The sequence below is a fragment of the Acomys minous genome (genome assembly GCF_964271855.1).
Source record: "Acomys minous genome assembly, chromosome: 2".
In the NCBI taxonomy this organism is placed as follows: Eukaryota; Metazoa; Chordata; class Mammalia; order Rodentia; family Muridae; genus Acomys; species Acomys minous.
Window position 1 is genome coordinate 143147505 of NC_140484.1, and position 20835 is coordinate 143168339.

Below are 20835 nucleotides of genomic sequence, written 5' to 3' on the forward strand. Positions count from 1 at the left end.
AAATCTGTACACAATCACTTCATTTTCAAAACAGATTTACTGCTGTGTTTTTTTATAACATTTTATAGCTGTTTTCTGTTGTGATAATTTTGTTTTTATAAAGCCTTATAACCAAGCTGTCAGTATTCTACAGAGGTACGGCTTCTGACAGAGGAAGCTGAACAACATTTGTGGGGTGCAGTCTCTGGCTGCACGCAGCATTGCTTTCATGCTACCAACAGGGATGGGCAACAAAACAAGGCCCCCAAGCCCTCCCCTCCCCTGCCCCCCCACCCCCAGGGAAGTCACCTGGCTCCATGCAGTCTAACCTGTAAGGTCTGACTAGCGGGTGCTATTCACAGGACAAGCCAAATGGACTTCAGATATGCCTGATCTAAGATCCACTTCTATACCTCAGTTATTTAAACTGAACCTAAAGGTTTTTGGCACCAAGTCCTTGACGTCTTTTATGTACTCCCCTCTTGCCCTTAAGAGGGATCAAATCATACCAACTGTCTTAGATTGGGTTTCCACTGCTGTGAGGAGTCACCGCAGACCATGGCAACTCTTATAAAGGACAACATTTAATTGGGGCTGGCTTACAGTTTCAGAGATTTTTGTCCATTAGAAACATGGCAGTGTGCAGGCAGACATGGTGCTGGAGGAGGAGCCAAGAGGTCTACAACCTCGTCAGCAGGCAGCAGAAGGGGACTGTGTCACACTGGTGTACTTTGAGCATATGAGACCTCAAAGCCCACCTCCTCAGTGACACACTTCCTCCAACAAGGTCACACGTTCTAACAGTGCCTGCCTCTCTCCCTGTGAGCCAAGCATTGAATCATATGAGACTGTGGGGGGCCTGACCTATTCAAACCACCACACCAACCAAGATCAGCCTCTCCTTAGCATTTGAGACAATGGTCAGCAATGCCTTCAGAGAGCACTGCTCAGAGATAAGTTGTCATACTGGGCATGGTAGCAGATACCTGCAGTACCAGAATGTGGGAAAGAGGGCTTTAAGTTTGAGATTAGACTAGGCTTTATGACTTCAACCCTGTCTCAAACTAACAAGACGGAGTTGCTTGGGCCAGCTCTTCCAAAAGCCAAGATGTTATAAAGAACACTTCTTTTTTTAAATTAAATTTTATTTTTTTATAATTCATTCATTTTACATCTCAATAGTTAGCCCATCCCTTGTATCCTCCCATTCTTCCCTCCCTCCTGCTTTCCCCCTACTCCCCTCCCCTATGACTATGACCAATAAAGGACACTTCTTATACACAGCTACCTGGCACTAAATGTGTTCTGAGCTTGGTTCCTCCTTGAATTTTATTATATTCATTTCAGACCTCATTCCACCTCAAGATTGGGGCGTTTAAACAAATAGCGGGGGAACTTTAATAGACCTGGAAGCAATTCTAAAGAGACACTTGTGTTTCTCAATCAGACTACTGAAACAATGGACCCCAAAGAAATAAGAATTTCCCTAGAAATCTCATGCTGGGGAAAAAAAGAGGTCTGTCAGAGAGGGAACTAGTCTTCTCGAAAGAGATTTCAGAGTTCTTAATGTACCAGACCAATAACAGGATGAGACTGAAGCCCAAACAATGATGGGTCAATGGCGAGTGACATCACACACTGACTGGGACCTGCTTAGACGTACATATCCTTGGCCCTTATTTTAAACTTTAATCTCATTCCAGGATACTGAAGACAGATAGATGTGTGTGTGTGTGTGTGTGTGTGTGTGTGTGTGTGTGTGTGTGTGTGTGTGTGTGTGTGTGATGACCCTCAGCATAATAAAATATAACGCTTGTTATACTAACTACGTGTATCTACAGTCTTGCTCAGGACTCGCATCAAGTTCCCTGGCATCCTAGCCCTCCGCTCACGCCCCACCCTCCAAGGCTGAAACTTCTGTCACTGTCCCTGCATCTTGCACCGGGTTTTCTCGGAGGATGAAGGACCAAGCAGACAGTCTCACGGGTGGATGAGGACCCCCCTCGCCTCGCCCTGGCGCTTATCCTCCCTATGGGCCCTTCAGGAGGTTCACACACAGCGATGGTTCCGCATTCCGAGGAACCAGCTGGCAGTTCTCTTAGGAGGCTCCTCACTCTCAGCTATGGCCGAGGGTACTCGACCCCATCTGGGGTACCCCACGCTGACGTACCCAAGCACGCCGAAAAGGCTGCTGGGCGGGCTCTCGCGCCCGCCACTTGCCCCGCACCTTTCGCGTGGGCCGGGCTCCCGCGCCAGGGCAGTCGGGCGTGGCCCGGGGCGCGACCCTCCGGGAAGCGGGCGACCGGGGGACGGCGCTGCTGAGCCAGGGATGTGCGGCGAGCGCCCATTGGCTGCGCTTCCCCTCCCACCACGCCGTCCAGCCGCCCACCTCCCGGCCTCCCTCCGCTAACCCAGTGGCGGTCCCGCCTCCCCTCCCGGAGAGGGGACCATTTTGGGGGTGGGAGGCTGAAGAAGACTGGAGGGTGAGCGGTTCTCCCGGGAAGGGTGTGCGCGAGAGCCAATCGGGAGCGGACGTGGAAAAGAGGCGCCGTGCCAGCCAATCAGACCCCGAGGCGCGGTCGGGATCCGTGACGTCAGAGCAGCCACAGCCAATGGGCGCGCCGCTGTCTGTCCGCTCTTCGGCAGCCGGTCGGGGGCGGTGAAAAGCGAGCGAGGAGAGCGCGACGGCGGCGTAGCCATCGCCGAGGGGGAGAGCGAGGCCCGAGCTTCCGCGTCGAGGTGAGAGGCGCGGGCTCCGTCGCAGGCTCGGCCGCGGCCCCTCCGCGCCCGGTCGCCGTTTTGCGGGAGTCCCCGGCCGGGCTGCGCTGAGGTGGGGCCTGTTAGCCGCCCCGCCCCCGCCCCGCCGCGGCCGCCCGGAGGCGAGGGTGCTGCCTCTGCCGGGACGGTCCCTGCGCGGCGTGGCCGGGCCGCCGCCCTCCCCAACAGCCGCGGCCGCGGGGAGGGAGCCGAGAGGGCCCTGGCCTGCAGCCCGGGGAGGCAGGGGCGCCTCCCGCGGCGGGAGGCCGCGCATTGGCGGCCACGGCGGGGCCCCGGAGTTAACGGAGGAGGGTGGAGGCCTGGGATTGAGAGATCCCGGGTCTGAGGAGGAGGGAGAAAGTGATGGGAAAGGGGTGATGCTCTGGAGAGGGCGTCCGGTGAGGAGGCCCTTGGTCCGGAGTGGGATTGGCTCCCTGGGAAGTGGGCATCGATGGGGTTGCGGAGAGGTTGGGTGGGTGAGGGATGGAGAACTGGGTTGGGGTTTGAAGGTTAAGGTCTCTGGACCAATGGGGACAGGGCATGTGGAGTATTAAGAAGGTCCGCACAGAAGCCGGAAGGTGGCCGAGGAGTGAGAGATTTTTAGATTAGGGCTGGATGGAGGCTGTTTGACTAGAAGGCGTTATTCGCTTCTTGGAAAGTACACAAGGAGCAGCCAAGGTGGAGTAATGTGTGCTTGCCCAAGGGTGTGGATCTTTTGTCAATAGTGGAGTGAGGACAGAGTTGAGAAAGCCAGTGTCCCAGGATGACAGGTCCGAACACTCAGCTTTGCTACCGAGGTTGATCATTAGCCTTCTACCTTTATCCGGTCCCCAGGATGACCCATCTGATCCGCCACAGCTCACACAAACTTACCTTCTCAGAAGTAATGGGTATTAAGTATAATTTGGTTTTGATTGGGGCGTTGTTTAGTTCTTTATCTTAAAGGAAAGTGCTAAGGGCAACGTTTCAAAGATTGAGTTATCATCTTGGGTGTGTGTAATATGTCATAAGAATGCCGCAAGGTGTCTTACAGAAACAAAAGTGAGGATTAATGTGAGTATAGTTGTGCAGACCTGAACGAGTTATCTTTTTAATGTAGTGCAATCTGTATTATGCTTGTTGGGCAGTTGTTTTCAATTTTGAGAAGTTTTGTAGTTAAATAAACAAAATTGTTTTCACTTAAGAAAGACATTAGTATATGTGTGATGCGGTTTCTGCGTTTTTATTTGAAGCTTTTGTTTGTAGGGTGCAGGCAGAATTAGGAGATAGAGAAGAGGGGACCACATTTCCCGTGGTTTTAGATGGAAGGGATAATTTCTGCTTGATGATAGGACAGAAGGCCCGTGAAGAGTTACAGTGTCAAGGGCAAAACTGAAGAGAGAAATTGTATATATGCTAACTTGCTCACCGTGTCATTCTTCAGGACATAGAAGGTATTTATGGGCAACACATTTTGCCCTTAGTATAACCTAGTGCCCACGTGCCGCCTTACTCCAAGCAGAGAAGCAGTTCAAGTGAAGCCAAGCAGGGCAGGGTTCTTGGAAAAGGTGAATTTTGGATCCTTTGCACAAGTAGTTGGTTCATGGGCTATTAGTAGACACGAAAATGATTACAGTAGTTTGGATGAAGTATAAGCAAATTGTAGGAAAAAAAAAAACCAAACCAAAACAAAAACCAAACAAAAAACCCCAAACCCCATAAATGTAAATCGTTTCTAAGGTGAATTACAGATCTGTCTGAATGAATCTGAATGAATTAGATACGTGGTCATCAGCTAAGCCTCTTGTTGAAGCTTGCTTGGTACAAAGTGGTTCCCTGCAAATGTTTTTTGGTAGTTAGAAATAGCAAAATGTATTTATTGCTAGTTTGTGCTAGAAATGGTTTTGAGCTTTCCAAGTATCATCTTTTGATTTATTTTTATAGATGAGCGAGAGATTCAGACAGATTTAATTTGCCTAAGGTCACAGAAGCTTTTACATGGCAAGTCAGGACTGGCAGAGTCAGACAATAAACATTAATTGAGCATTTGCTTGATGCCAGGCACTGGTAAACCCTGGAGATTCATGATTTACCGGAAAATGCAAAGGTCAGACCTGAGCATGTTATAGAAGAGACTTATAAAAGAATTCAGTAAAGAAGAAAGATTGCTTGGAAAGATTTTGTAGATACTGAAGAGTATGCTGTTTAGAGAAGGCTAGAGCCGAGTTGTTAGAGAGAAAGACCTAGAGACTCAGAAGAACAGTGGTTAAACAGAAACCACTGGGTTAAGTAAGGAAAAAAGAAATGTGAATATAACCTTAAGGTGCTGAAGTGAATTATGATAGGGCCTGAGCAATCATGCTTAGTGACAAGTATTCAATAAATATTTGGTGTGGTTACAGTTATGGTCACATTAAGGGAAAAATCGTAGCAGAACCCTTTGAAATGTTTTAATCTTTGACTAGGAAGATCTGAGTGTTTTCAAATGCTGTACTTTAAAATTTTTTTCCATATAAAAAGAGCGTTGTTATTTTTACCACTAAGTGATAACACCCATTCACCAGAAATGAACCAAGAGGGAATTTGTAAGTCTGCGCTTGGGGTGAGAGCGGAGATGGCCTTACTTCCATTTGCTCCTTAGGAGCTATTTTGGAAGGGCTGTTCTCATGTTAGAAATTTCTGAGTTGTTGTTAATTGAAACGATACATCCTAATACATGGTATTTGCTTAATCTGGAGGATTAGGTTATTAAAGCACCTTGAGTCATAGAGATAAGGTCCTCACGTTTATTTTCTTAGTGCTTAAGAAGAAAACTTAAGGTTAAAAAACAAACCGTGAGCCGCTTATAGATTTGGGTCATTTAGGTATTTCTTCTGGCCTTAAATGCTTCCTTCTTCCCACGACTCATTTCTGTAGTTCCTCCCGTTGTTTCAGTTCAGTAAACAGTATAAAAGTGGTGCATTTATGTTTGACTGATCAGCTTACACAGTACTGTGTGTGCTGTGCAAGCATGAAGACCTTGGTTTAGATTCCCAGCACCCACTGGGCATCACATGCCTGCACTCTCAGCACTGGGGTGTGGAGACAGGAGGATCCCTGGGGCCTGCTGGTTTGCTAGTCTAGTCTAATCAGAGATGTGTCTCAAAAATAAAGTGGAGAAGCAGTTGGGGAAAATATCTGACGTCGACCTCTGGTTTCCACATGTAGAAGCACATACTTGTATGACACACACATGTAGAAGCACATACTTGTATGACACACACGTGCGCACACCACACACACTTCACTCTTGTGTTTCCAATTCAAAGGGAAACATATCAAAAAGTAGGAGGATTTGCCCAAGAGTCAGTGCAGAGTGAGTCCAATCTCACAAATAAAGAGGGAAAAATATTATAAATCAGTCTAGATTTAAACTTCATTTGGCCTGTAGAGTTTGTAGAATAAGTATATTGTGATTTCTGTTTCATCTTGACAGTATATTATGTTCCTTAAATAAATGGTCACAATTACTTTTAGTTTTATGTGCGTGCTACGTTTTACAAACGAGAAGAATGAGGATCAGAGAACTGTGGCTAAGTGACGGAACAAGGACTTAGGCCTAACTTTGGCTGGGCATGGTGTCATGTGCCTGTAATCCCAGCGCTGCGGGGGAAGGCAGGGGTAGGAGGAATCTGAGTTTTAAGTAATCCTGAGTTTTATAGCAAGATCTGTCTGAGAGAAAAATAAACAAACCAACCACAAAACCCATGCTTTGTTTCTAAACCTCACACAGATAAGGACCTACTTATTAAAATTAATATCTGTAATTGAAAAAAAAGTCACATAGCCTTCAGTATTTAGTAGCTACTTAAGTAGAACCTTAAAAGATAGGTTCGGCCCTCTCCCCACCTTTCTTTGATTCATGATGTAACTATGTTATCCTGGCTGGCTTGGAATTCTCTAGGTAGATCAGGCTAGTCTTGAACTTGCAGTGATCAAGTTTTGCTTCCTGATTGCTGAGCCTAAGGGATATGCCACCATGCTAAACTCCTGCTGCAGGTGTTTGTGCTCTGTAAGTCTTTAAATAAATAGAGGTGAGTTTGTTTCATAAAGAGTCTTCCTGTTTAAGAGAAGCATGTTTCTCCATTTCAGTATTTTTGAAAAGAAGCTGTATTTGATAGTGTATCTTTAAAATGTTAGAAATGGATACTGTGTCTGAAAGCCAAATGTGCCTGAGAATGGGGAAGTATGGGAGATGCATGTAGTTTTTACATGTAACTGCTTTAGAATTTATTGTGTTCATTTTCCTTTTAGCTTCTTTTTATTTATCATTTACTTTCCTTTAAATTATTCTTCATTCTTTTTAGCTAATAGGATATAGAAAATGTGTCATAATGCAGGAAATTCACATTGAACTGTGAATCAGCAGGTTTGGGTTTTTAATCTTGGCCTTTTAGCAATTTCATGTTTAACGGTAGGCAAGTCACTTCCCCTCTCTGGGCTTTAGTTTCTTCATCTGTCATGGTGGCAGGGAGGAGAACTTTAAAACCCTTATCGTTTTTTACCTTGTTTTCCCTTTTTATTTCCCTTTCTTTCCTCCTGTCATTTTTGTCATGGACTCCTAAGGATATAGTTGTGTTCTTAATTACTGTAAATGATGAATTCCTTTTTGTATCTTATGTTTACTGAGATAGGCTATCTTAGATAGAAGATACTCATTAAATTGTTAGTAATGGTTGATTGTTATCTCTTATCTGAGCTAATAACATATTGGTAAAGTATATATAATTTTTAAAGAGCTGTTGAGACCCTAACATTGTAGCTTAGAGACAGGAAAAAAGTACCTAGCATGTGCAAGGCCCAGAGTTCAGTCCTGGGAACCACAGGTAACAGCAGCAATAAAAGTGTTGAAGTTAGCCAGATCCCAGCACCTGGGAGGCAGAGGCAGGCGAATCTCTGTGAGTCTGAGGTCAGCCTGGTCTACATAGTGAGCCAGGACAGCCAAGGCAGTATAGTAAGACTCTGCCTCTGTGTGTGTGTGTGTGTGTGTGTGTGTGTGTGTGTGTAGGTGTAGTTTCATTGAAAGTTATCTTTGCCTAGTCTGTTTACCAAAACTAAATCTATTCTGTTTTTAACAAATGTACAAAGGAGAAAACTCAAGGACCTGTCAATAAGAATCCTTCTGATCCTGGGCTGTGGTGGTGCACACCTTTAATCCCAGCACTCTAGAGGCAGAGGCAGGTGGGGTCACTGTGAGTTCAAGGTCAGCCTGGTCTACAAAGTGAGTCCAGGACAGCCAAGGCTACACAGAGACACCCTGTCTTGGAAAACAAAACAAAACAAAACAAACAAACAAACAAAAAAGAATCTTTCTGTTATTTATCCACTGCCTTTAAAAGCTATAAACTTCTGGTCCATATTGCTTTATAGCTTGAACCTCTATTTACTTTGCCCACAATTTCGAAGTAAATTAGAAAAAAAAATTGCCAGACAGCCTAACAATAGATATGCTAATCGAAGTGGGATGGAAACATTTTTATATATAAATGTATCTTAAAGCTTCTGCTTTCTACTGCAGGAGAAATCAGATATATTAAGGTGTTGGGTCAGGTAGAGTGTTAGGAAACAATGTAGCAGTGCTGGATTGTGCACTTCAAACATGTAATAAATTGAACTATTCTGAAATGAAGGAGAATTTAGATAGCTTGAAAGAGAAGGCATAGGTGGTGTGGTAAAAGGAACATTATATATATATATGTTATATATATATGTTACATATATAACATATATATGGTAATAATCTAACTTTGGCTCCAATGAATAAATTATATCTTAATTTGTATCTCTTTATCTTTTATACCCAAATAAGATATGGGCATAGTGAAGATTCTTGAATCAGTTCATGGAAAAAGCCATTTGTTGTACTAAAAATCAAGGCACAATGTTTTGTGAATGTATCATTGTCCCTGGTGGATTATTCAGCACATCCCATTAAAAAGTGCCTGTATCTCATCAATATTGTATGCCAGCATGTAATAATTGATGTACTTTGGCTAAAGTGTTTGTTGGTGTGTGCCATCAGCTTTTAGGTATAAATCACATAGAGACTTCAATAGTGGTTCTTTTGTGTACATACACATGTGCTAACCATTTGAGAAACTTCAGATTTTGAAATAGTTTATTGTATTTCATAGACTTCTTAGAAATGTGGGCATAGACATTCATGAGAGATCTCTGAATTGAGGGAGTTTATACCATGGCATCTGATGAAATAGTCTAAAAATAACTTTTATTTCCTAGAATGTAGAAGTTCTTCAGGTTTACAAACCTCTCCAGTCATCTTCATAAAGATTTGTCTTGCCTCTTTAGAAGAGAATACTATATTTAACTTTTGGTGTAATTTTAGTGGCTTCTTAAGATGTTCAGAGCTTAGGCGGTGGCTGTAGCTCAGCGTGCGTCTCAGAGCTGTGAATCCTGGCTTAATATCCCCTTCCCCGTTGTGCAGTGCTAGTGATTGAAACCAGGCCTTACACTAGGTAAGTGTTCTACCCCTGAACATATCTAGGTGATAATCCATTCTTTAGTGTATAGGCAGAAAAGATTCTGTGAAAATTCAACTCTGTTCAATTTTATATGTTATCCTTACCTTTAACCAGTAAGTGATTTTTATTTTATTTGTTTTTTTGAGACAGGGTTGCTCAGTGTAAAAACCCTGGCTGTCCTGGACTCAATTCGTAGACCAGGCTATCCTCAGCCTCCCAGAGATCCACTACCTCTGCTTCCTGAGTGCTGGGATTAAAGGTGTGCGCCATCACGAATTCCTATAAGTAAGTGAAATAATAGGAATTATAAAGTTATGAAGCTTATCATGCAAGTACTTGCTTAAAAAGTAGACCAGAGGCCGGGCGTGGTGGCGCACGCCTTTAATCCCAGCACTCGGGAGGCAGAGGTAGGCGGATCGCTGTGAGTTCGAGGCCAGCCTGGTCTACAAAGTGAGTCCAGGATGGCCAAGGCTACACAGAGAAACCCTGTCTCGAAAAACGAAAAAAAAAAAAAAAAAAAAAAAAAAAGTAGACCAGTTGGATTCTTAATTGAATTCTTGGGGGCAAAGTAGTAAGCCATAGACAGGTTTTTGGTTAACTTTTGTTGTTGTTGTTTTGTTTTGAGATTGGGTCTTTTTACATAGGCTGTACTGACTTGACTAACCATCCTTTTGCCTTAGCCTCCAGAGTGCTGGGAGTACAGGTACATACCACCATATTTAGCCATAAGCAGTTTAATGATACAGAAGTAAGTACAAAATATTTTGTAATAGGTGTATAGTATTTTTTATACATGATGTGGGGCTGTGCCTGTTTGAATGAACAGAAATTGGAACATAGTAGAATGCATAAATACCTTTTCTTTTTCTTGGAGCAGAAGAAAATTCTTTACCTGACCTTACCCTTAAACAACAAGGTCTGTGGAAGAAACAACAACAACAACAATAAAACCCAAAACATATTTTTTCCCATCTGGGTTGAAGTAGTTCTACAAGTAAAGCAGAGTTTGGCTGATGGATTGATTGTCTGTGAGAACCCTGAGGCCCATAACTTGTCATCATCCCCTTAGTTTGAAGAGTGTTTTTTAGTGAGTTTCTTAGAAATGTGTAATTTTTTAAAACCTGTGGTTTACACTTAAAATATAGGTCATAATAATATTAAGTCATTACCATAAGCAGAATCCTTAGAAGAGAGGAAGCAGGTAAATTAGCTGATAGTGGAACTTTTGGTAGACTGAATATGGTAAATAGTAGGTGAATTGCTTTAAAGTGATAACCTTGGTGACCTTTTGGAGTTAATAATTCCCTAAGTATCAAATGTAAGACTAGGAAACAGTCTGTTCTAATGACTAATAGTTAGAAATACAGACTTTGTGAGCTAGAATATGTTGTGATTTGGCCTCTCAGTGAACTGAACAAGGAACCAGGAGGCTAACTAATTTGCCCAAGCAAGGTTATGGTGGTCCCAGTCTTGTAGTAACTGAGGACTCTGATTCTTGTTACTCTTTTAAACTTTGAAGGTTTTTGACTAGACCCAGAAAGATGGCTTAACAGGTAAGAATGTTTGCTGTAAGATGTGAGCTGAGTTTGATTCCTGGAACTCATATAAAAAAGCCAGGTGGGATGATGAACACCCGCAGTCCCTGCACTTGGGAAGCAGTAGGTGACAGACACGCCAGATCTTTCAGGAGCAGTGCATCTCTGTGAGAACCAACTCTAGAATGTTATCCTGTGACCACCACACATGGCCCACACGTGGCATACGTGTACACACACACACACACACACACACACACACACACACACACACACTTTAAAAAAAAATCGGCTATCTTTTCATTATGGTTCTCAATATTACAGAGACCAGTGTGTTTTAGGACTAGAGGCTTTAGCTCTATGACTGATAATTTGCTTATTTTTGCTTCGTTCTTAGTATTGTGAATGGTTAGAAGACTTACTTTAGGGTAGGCTGCCAAGTACCTGAATTTAGTTCTATAGCTGAAAACATACTGGAAATCCAGAAAGTCCCTAGACATTACTACCCTTGTGACTTGGATACAACCTGTCCTTTTCTGATAGCATTTAGCTATGTGATAGGTTTTAAAAGGAACTGATTTTTGAGAAGAGATTACAGGATTCAGTCCTTTAAAGACATCTTCTCACTCAAAACTAGAGACCAGAAGGATCGTTGGCATCCAAGTGTAGATGTTATCACGGCTTACACAACAGGCCCTGATTCTGAATTCTTTATCATCTTTGCTTGCTGTGGCCAGAGAAAAGTCCTCCCTCCTTCCCCATATTCATGTCCCCTTAATCAGAAAGGACTCATAAGAGCACCTCTGAAGCTTCTAAAGCTGAAACTTTCTAGGGGAATAATAATGGTTATCAAGATACCAGTGTATTTTGGGGGAGATTTTCATTAGGAATAGAAGTAGTTCCTAATTGAGTTGTAAATATTGTTGGTTATAAAACCAATGATGAAATTGTAGACATTTAGTAATAACTACAGGTAAATTGGTAATGAATCTAAACTAATGGTGATTTGTTGTTGTAACACAGGACTAGTAGTTGAAAACCATGACAAGATCTGGACAGCAGGATTTGACTGGCAATAGTATGTCTGAGTATCAGAGTGGTTGCATTATTGGTTGAAGTAACCAGACTTAGTACTTAAATAAAGGTACAAGTCCTTCAGATAGTTTGATAATGCTCATTTTTTTCTATTTTTTGCTAGCTAGTTTAACGTCTTATTTATATGTGGCCTTATCAAAGGACAGTGATGCGTTGTATTCAGAGGTTTGTCCCATTTTTAGAGAAGTATGACTTAGATGGCTGATCTGGTGATCACAGGCTCTTAGCCAGCGTTGTTTCCCTTGGTGTATTGGGAGGTTTGTGAAGGCCCGAATTGAAGTTCACTTAGTTTCTTTACCTCTGGATATCTTGTAGTCTTTGATATGCTAATTACTTTCACTAATCTGATTGGGCATAGTTTACAGTTTCCCAACCCCATTTCCCAACAAAACGTCCCTGTTTTTAGATTTAACCTTAAAAACAGATTCAGAAGCTTTCTGAAGAAAGCAATACAAGAGTACAGGTAAAGTGTAGTGGACTTCTGAGGCAGAGAGCCAGAGCAATTTCCTGCTTTAAGGATTGTATACAAATCATTCGATGGGATAGTCATATTGAGTCATAACTGTGCTTGCAGTTATGAGCGTGTTTGCAGACACCCAATTTTGTCACCATGTTTTGAAAGTTTAATTTTGAAGGTTTAATTTTGTCAATAGGGTTTATAAACTTTAATTATACTGTGTAAGATACATGATTATTAATTTGATTCAATTTTGGGTCATATAGTCCATATGTAGTGTTTAGGGTTAAAGTGTAGTGTTTTTAAACATCAATTTAAGCTCAGAATTTAAAAAAAAAAGTTAATCATGAAATATATTGTGGACAATATACAATCTTCATGCTTTTTAAGCAAAAGAAGGTATTTTAGTTTACTTTGCAGACTTGGTAAAACTGATTTCCAGTCCACCACTCTATTCAGTGATTAAACTCATTATTAAGACTGTTTGTATTATATATTTTTTGATGTTTCTTTGTAGTTAGTATCCTTTTTTTCTACCATGCTATGTATAAAAAGGAACACAGTTCTTTTTCAATTGGTTTTATAGTAATTACCAGCATAGGCCTTAAGCTTTGAAATAGGAACAGGAAAATGTTAGAATTTCCTGTAAGCATGTACTGTCAGTGCCATAGGGTCCATGCTTCCTCTCTGATGTAGTGTAAGCTGGTTATTCTTCACACAAGGTCTCGGCATCTACAGTTTCTCAGGGTAAGATGCTAGAAGCACGTTAGTTCGAGTGAAAGTGCTGAGCTTGTAGAAGGACGCTAGTGCACAAAATGTCTGTGTAATAGCCCCAGAACTAGTCTAATGGGCGACAGATTCCCCACCACCAAGGGCCTTAGACACTAGGGCCACATCAGTGTCCATGCAGGCAAACAGAGTGGCTATTATGTCTGCTTCAATGGATGCTCACAACAGTTGGACACTAGCATCTTTTATTGAAGAAAGAAATGTTATCCAAGATGCTAGAGCTATTCTTTTGTCTGTGGAAACTGCCTGATAAGCCTTAATTTTTGAGAAGAGGAAAAAGAACTCATTGTCCTTTGCTGTGTGACCATAGTTTGTACAGTTTGAGTTTGCATTTTGGCTGTTTATTTGTTGTCTGTAGCTTAGTTTCATGGGAATTTTATACTTTTTAACTGAAAGGACTACATATAGATTGCATTCACAATGTACATACATTTTAAAACATGTTGTACATAATAAATGGATACAATTTTCTTGTTCATAAATTTGTTAGTTTACTTTTTGCAGTTACCAAAAAAGACACTAACTAGATCTTTGTCCTCCAATGTGCCTTCAGATCTTTATATATGTGTTTATGTGTGTATATATATGTAAAGGTTCTTTCATAGTCTCATGGAAGTGAATTGTCTTTTTTTGTTGTTGTTGTTGTTAAAAGGGTATCAACTTCAAGTGTGGTAATCTAGTTAAAGCTAATTGAAATGGAAAATGGTGTTATTCAATCAGTTTGATTATTTGGTGTCTATATATTTGTTTGTGCCTCTGTGTATAAAAGTTTGAAAGTATGAGGTCCATGGGACCACATTTTTAAAATTTTGCTAGCTTAAGTACATGGGAAGGGAGCATGGGGAGAAAGATGGCTCAATAGGTAAAGCGCTTGTCACTCAAGCTTGGGAACCTGAATTTGATCTTCAGAACCCACAGAAAGCCAGATGCGGTGCACTTGTTTGCTAACCCTGGAGAGGTGCAGGCAGGTTATCTTTGAGGCTTGCTGGGTATACAGCTTAGCCTGCGCAGTAAGCTCCAAGCTAATGAGAGATGTTTCAAAAAACAAAGCAGATGTTCCTTAGGAATAGCACCTGAGGTTGAATCTGGCCTCCACATACATGGGTGTATGTATATACACCCCCAGTTATTTGCTGCACTCATTTGGTAAATAAAATTTAGAGGAAGCCATTGTAGTAAGATTTCTATACTGGTCCCTACCATAACCTATATTAAAAAATAATGGAGTTGTTCATGTAAAAGTTGTGTATTACCAAGCTGAAGCTTTCAGCTGTTCTTTGACTTCTAGGGAAGTTAGTATTGCAGCCGTAACAGTGAAACTTCCCATATGGGCTAGTTTCATTTGGTATGATAAAGTACCTTCTTCCTTAATTCAAAAAAAGATAACCTTCAAAAAAATCTGATATTGACCAATCAGTTGTTTTTCTGTTCTAAACCTGCCTCTGCTTTACAAGGAAGATGACTTTATGCTGACTTATAATTGTGGTGTACCTTTTGTTTTATTCTTTCTTTAGCCTTTTTGTCTATTTGTTTTTTTTTTTTTTTTTTTTTTTTGGTTTTTCGAGTCAGGGTCTCTTTGTAGCCTTGGCTGTTCTGGACTCACTTTGTAGACCAGGCTGGCCTCGAACTCACAGCGATCCGCCCAACTCTGCCTCCCGAGTGCTGGGATTAAAGGCGTGCGCCACCACGCCCGGCTATTTGTTTTGGTATAGAAAACCAACCTTTTTATAATACATGGTGTATGCTTATAATCTTAGCATTTAGGAGATGGAGACTCTTGAATGCAAGGTCTGCCTGGCTTACATAGCAAGACTGTTTAAATAGAAAAAGAAAGAACAAACAACAGCAAACCCCACTAGTAACTTCCAAGTTCCTTGGAATTCTTATTTATCTAATAGAATGAAGTATTGTTTGACTATAGGATAGAAAATGAAGTCAGTTGGGATTTATTAAACTGCATGCTACAAGGCACTGGGGCTAGTCTCCATCACTGAAAAGCAAAAACAGACTATTAAACTGAATTGTTCTTATTTTGTCCATTCACAGATTCGGTTACTGAGGAAGGGACCCAGAGACTCCTTGAACAACAAAAAGTCAAGGTACTGTTGGCCCTGTTGAGAGTTCCTGCCTTTCTTATGGAGCCTCCAAGGGTTCCCAAATACGCCCTTCCTGGCCAGACTATGTTCTTTTTGCATTGAGCCTAGGATCATTTTGGTTTGGGGGGATACCACGCTTAATTTGCTTTGTGAGTGCTCGACTTGGTTTACAGTGGCTGACAATCCCTGGGAAAGATGAGGCCACGCTGTGTTTATGTGTAGACTGTGCTCACTCACCTGCTGACCCAGCTACATCTGCATCCCTCAGCTGCAGGTAAAGGTAGTATTCACCGCAGGCAGTGAAGGGGGAGACTTGCTCTCAGAAGTTAGAGACGTAATTCATCTTCATCTTTTTCCTTGGACATTGAACTGCAAAAACCAGCTGAGTTGGGTGAGGGGGTCCCATAGCAACAGCCACAACTCGAGGCACCATTCCAGCATTCAGAAGCCGTTAGAGGGCTTGTCATTCTATGTCTTGAGTGTGAGCTGTCTTCAGGTCACTTGTCAATAAAACGTTCTACTGTAGTGGCTTCTGACTGTCAGCAGAGGTGAGAGAGCTTCTGCTGGACGTCCATTCCTGGTTCTGAGGACACTGGCAGCTTTGGAAGCAGTCTAACCAGCCTGAGCTGATGTGCTGTAAAGGAGCCCAGGCTGCCTTGTTTGGAGAGACACTGGCACTTAAGCTCAAGAACCAGAGCTATTCACTTGCAATTGCTTGGTGTAACCTTTTCTAAATTCCTGATTTGAGGAAATTGTGAGAGAATTAAGTGATTGCTATAAATCACTTTGTTAAATAGTGACATAAAAGCAGAATACTACTTTTTCTGTGTCTGTTGCTATTTACTGAGACTTGGTGACATACAGATGTAGTCTGTGTTCCCACATTTACCTTCTCCTGAGCTTTCATATTTAGTGTGAAAACTTTTCTCCTATTCTGTCCTGTTCTCATTTGAAAAGCTATACCAGTTGCAAGCCCTTAGAGTGTAGTTCTGTAGCTGCCGCTGTCTTCCTCTGTTGGGAAGAGTGCGAATTTATCGTGACCTGCAGCCTAGGCATTATCTTTAGAAGGTCTTTTGTTCAGAGCCTTAATTGTAATCACTATGACATTTGGCCTCCTATTAGTTTCTTAGGGAGATGGTTATAAGTTTTCACACAGTTGGCTCTTTATTTCAATGGAAATTTATTTCATTGAATAAATGGTTCTAGAGGCTGGAAGTGTGAGGCAAGTACGGGCAGAGCCATCCCTGGCTTGATGCTGTTTACCTCCAGCCTCCGACCTTGTCGCATGCTGTTCTCCCTGCGTTAGTTAGTGGTTCCTGGCCTGTGTGTCTGAGCTGCTCCTCTTGCTCCTGCTTCATTTCCTGAGATTGGTTACAACAGGCCTTGGCCAACCATGGTCTTCAAATGGTGGCTTTCTGGCTTGTTATATTTTATTGCAACATATCCCTGCCATTTCATTTATTCTCTATAGCTGCCTAGTCCATGTTACATTGCTGTAATTATTGTATTCATGTATTATTAGAACAGCTGGGAAATACCTGAGACTGAATACTTTCATAAAGAGGAGTTTATTTAGCTTAGAGTTGGAGGCTTAGGGGCTGTATCTGGTGATGTTTTCCTTGTTGACAAAGTCCCAAGGTTATTATATGACAAGAGGTGGGAATGTATCCTCTGCCCCCCACCCCAGCCTGTCAATATTCAGTCAAGGGCTGTCCACTGTGTCAACTTAATGACCTCATCACCTCTCAAAGACTTCACCTCTAAACATAATAGTTGGATTAGATTTCTACTCTTAATAATCCACAGTGGATAGTAGGATGACAGTTTCAAACACAAGCTACGTTTGTGCTATAGTAGAAGTTGCAAAGTTGTTTCTGAGCAGTGCCTCACACACAGAATAGTTTGCTCTTTAGCCCTTTAGAAACCTTTGCTGACCCATGTTTAGAAATTTGGATTTCTTCATCTGAGGGGTATTTGAAACTATTTTTCATTTAAGTTTTTTTTAGGTACTACTTTATTTTTAATTGTGTGTGAAGGTGTAGTGGGTATGCACATCTGAGTGCTAGTGTCTGCAAAAGCTAAAGGCATTTGATTGCCTAGAGCTGAATTACAAGGGCTTGTGAGCTAGCTGTCCAGTGAGTGCTGGGAATCCATCTCGAGTTCTCTGCAAGGACAGTATGTTCTCTGGAACTTCTAAGCCATCTCTCCAGCTTACATCTTACTTTTTAAGTTATACAACTTAAGGAATGTTTTTAAAAAATCATTTAGGTTAACTATATGCTATAAGCCTGTCTGCTGCTGACAAGAGATCTTCCAGTTGACATATAGAAAAGTGAGATAAGCAAAGTTAAAAAAAAGTGGCAAGGTGTGTAGTGGTGGCGAACACCTTTAATACCAGCACTCGGGAGGCAGAGGCAGGCAGATTGCTGTGAATTCGAGGCCAGCCTGGTCTGCAAAGTTAGTCCAGGACAGCCAAAGCTACACAGAGAAAACCCTGTCCTGAAAAACTAAAAAACCAAAAACCAAAAACCAAAAAAAAAAAAAAGTGACAAACCAGCATTGCACATGCTGTGGTAAACACAAGAATGATACCAGATTGGGAGTTTAATAATGAGTAAAGACAGATTTGGTGGTGCTGGCTTGTAATCCCATGTGCTTGAGAGGTTAAGGCACAAGGCTTACAAATTTAAGCCTGTCTGGGCAGCCAATGAGACACTGTCTTAAAAAAAACAGTGAAAAGAGGGTGAGGATAAAGAGCCGTTTCCTGTGTATGCAGGGTTCTTGGTTACACAGGCCCACAGAATGGGCGTGGGGGAGGAGGGAGAGAGAGTGAAACAGAAGTACTGTCCTCCTTGTCCATTTGTTCTTCCAACTATCTCTACTAGTGGGCTTTGACCAATATGTTTGTGTATTAGATGCATAGAGGAGCCAGTTTTAATAGAAGAGTGAATAGAACCACTTTGAGGCGGAGCTGTTGGAGATGGACATTGATAGCAGGACTGAGTAGTTAGGCGTCCTTTTTAAGACTTTCACATTCAGTGTTTAGCTGCTCTAAATTTGTAGAAGGGAAAACATGGAGGTGAGCCCTTGCAAAGATCCTTTGTGTCAGTTACTGTGCAGTAAATAACAGTGAGAAAGATGTATGTGGGTAGAGCCGGTGCAGACTGACCGCAGTGCTGTGTGGAGTAGGGCTTCACAGTCGTGGTGAACATCGTGAAGGAAGTGAGGCAGGAACTAGAAGTCGATCCTGTCCCGGTGGGACGGGCTTTGTAGTCAAGAGTCAACCTTTTTATCAAGTTTGCTTTTTTAAAGCAATAGTTTCATATATAAGGAGCTTTTTAATAAGGAAATGGAACAAATTTATGAGTAAAGGTTACCAGAAAAAAGATTACACCTTTTCACCAGAGCACTTGTTTTGTTTTTTCCTTAAAACATTTTCTAATTTTGTTTGTTTGTTTTGTTTTGTTTTTCGAGACAAGGTTTCTCTGTAGCCTTGGCTGTCCTGGACTCACTTTAATTACAGTTGAAAATCAATTTGTAGTTACTGTAGAATAACAGATAGTATAAAATAGAGAGTTGAGAGGGGAAGTTATGATTTATAATTTTAACAACATTTTCATACTTTTCCATGTTTTACAAAGACATTAAAAAATACATAGCCCACGCACATGAAAGAACATATGGCAGGGTAAAGAAAAGCCAGCGCCCTGCACCCCACTCCAGGTCTTTCTTCACATAGTTTCTTCAGAAGCAACCAGCATGGCTAACTTTCTGGCTCTTCTATCAGAATAATCCATAAGAGCATGTATACATTTAAGAAATTACTTTTCCAGAAAATCAGTATCCGTGTATTGCAATTTGGGTGTTTTAAAGTAATATCTGGGGAGAAGGAGGGGAGATGGCTCAGCAGCTACGAGTACTGGGTTACTTTCAGTGGACATGAGTTGGTTTCCAGCACCATCATGGCTTCTCAACATCACCCGTAACTCTAGTTGCAGAGGCTCCAGCACTCATTTCTGACCTCTGTAGGCATTGCATGCAAGCGGTCCACTGACATACATGCAGACAAAATACCCACACACATAAAATAACTTTAAAAATATTAAACATTTTAATTTTAATATTTTTTACATATTAAGTATTATTAATACATTTTATTAGGATTTCATACATGAATACAGTCTATTTAATCGTATTCACCCAAGCCTCATTTAAAAATATTTTTAAGATTTATTTATTTTTATGTGCATTGGTGTTCTGCCTGCATTTATGCCTATATGAGGGTGCCAGGTCCTTGGAACTGGAGTTACAGACAGTTGTGAGCTGCTGTGTGGGCGCTGGGAATTGCACCTGGGTCTTCTGGGAGATCAGCCAGTGCTCTTATTTGTTGAGCCATCTCTCCAGACCCCCTCCCCCCTTCTAACTGCTCCCAGAGCCTCCTCCAACCAACCCCTTCCTAAGTCATATCTTTTTTTTCCTTACCCACTAATTGCAATTTGTGTTGTTTATATATTGAGTGGGTGTGAAGCCATCCACTGGAATGTGGTCTATCTACAGGATCCAGACCACTAAAGAAAAACTGACTTTCCCTCCTGCAGAAGCCAACAGCTGTCAGTAGCTCCTCAGATAGGAGTAGAGGTGTTTCCATGCTTTAATGCTGATCTTTGAGGTAGCCACAGCTGTCCTGTTGTGACACTGTCTCATCAGTGTCTCCTCCCAGAACTCTGGATTTTCAAGACTTTTTTTGATCCTTTCCTATAATGATACCTGAACCTTGTGGGGAGGAGATGTGATATAGATGTCATTTTGAGTTATTTAATCATGAATGTACTTCTTACCAATATATTCTATCCCAGGCCACTGTAGTCTTTGCTTAAATACAGACTATACCAGCAGGGGAACACAAGTGCAAGGAAGAATGGAGGATAATTTCTAGAATGGAGGATAAGTTCTAAGGTCAGAGGTAATGAGCATTTACATTTTTATAGACATTGCTAAATTACATTCCCTCATTAAGATACTGTTCCTTTTGTACACTTTATTATTTTTTTAAAGAGCCTTTATTGGTTATTGTGATAGATAAAAAAAATACATTTTGCTCTACCATTTAGAGCAATTTGAAATGGTGTTTCATGTCATTCTAGATATTTGATGTCAGTGAGTATGTTTGTACAAGAGGGATGTGAATGAAGGAAGGAATATTCTGATACTTCATTTTCTTTTCATTAAAACAGATTATTACAAACTATTACATATCCTTGGTACTCAGGGGCACAGGACCTCTTTTAGCAGGTAGTAGACATGGGTTAGTTTAGAGAGAGGCCCCAGGATCACTTAGCAGATTTCAGGAGCATAAGCGAATTAATTTAGAATCAGCACTTTTAACAGCTGCCCCCCCCACCCCCACACTCCCGTGACTTGTGTGTCCTTTAATGTTTGGGAATTACTAGTGGGGTGTTCACCTGTGGTGCACACGACTGAGAGTGTCTAAAGAAGAGTGGGCACAGAAGGGGTGTCCTGAGCCCTAAGCTGGGCTGTGAGGTGTGTGAGGTGTTGGAGTGTATAGAACTGCCCCATTAGTCTATGTGGTCGTACCATTTGACTGTTTCTTATAGGGGTTTTGTTTT

General features: G+C 41.7%; 1 protein-coding gene across 3 annotated transcripts in view; it reads left to right on the forward strand.

The window, feature by feature from the left end:
• The first annotated feature begins 2546 nt into the window (after nucleotides 1-2546).
• The window catches only part of FAR1 (fatty acyl-CoA reductase 1), a 57803-nt gene continuing 39514 nt past the window's right edge, over nucleotides 2547-20835 (forward strand). The window contains exons 1-2 of one of the 3 annotated variants that reach the window (XM_084772994.1): nucleotides 2547-2718; nucleotides 15159-15211. The gene's annotated coding sequence lies outside the window, so the exon portion shown is untranslated. Of the gene's footprint in view, nucleotides 2719-2750; nucleotides 2810-15158; nucleotides 15212-20835 lie in introns of those variants that run through there. The other 2 variants (XM_084772993.1, XM_084772995.1) reach the window with 2 other exon arrangements.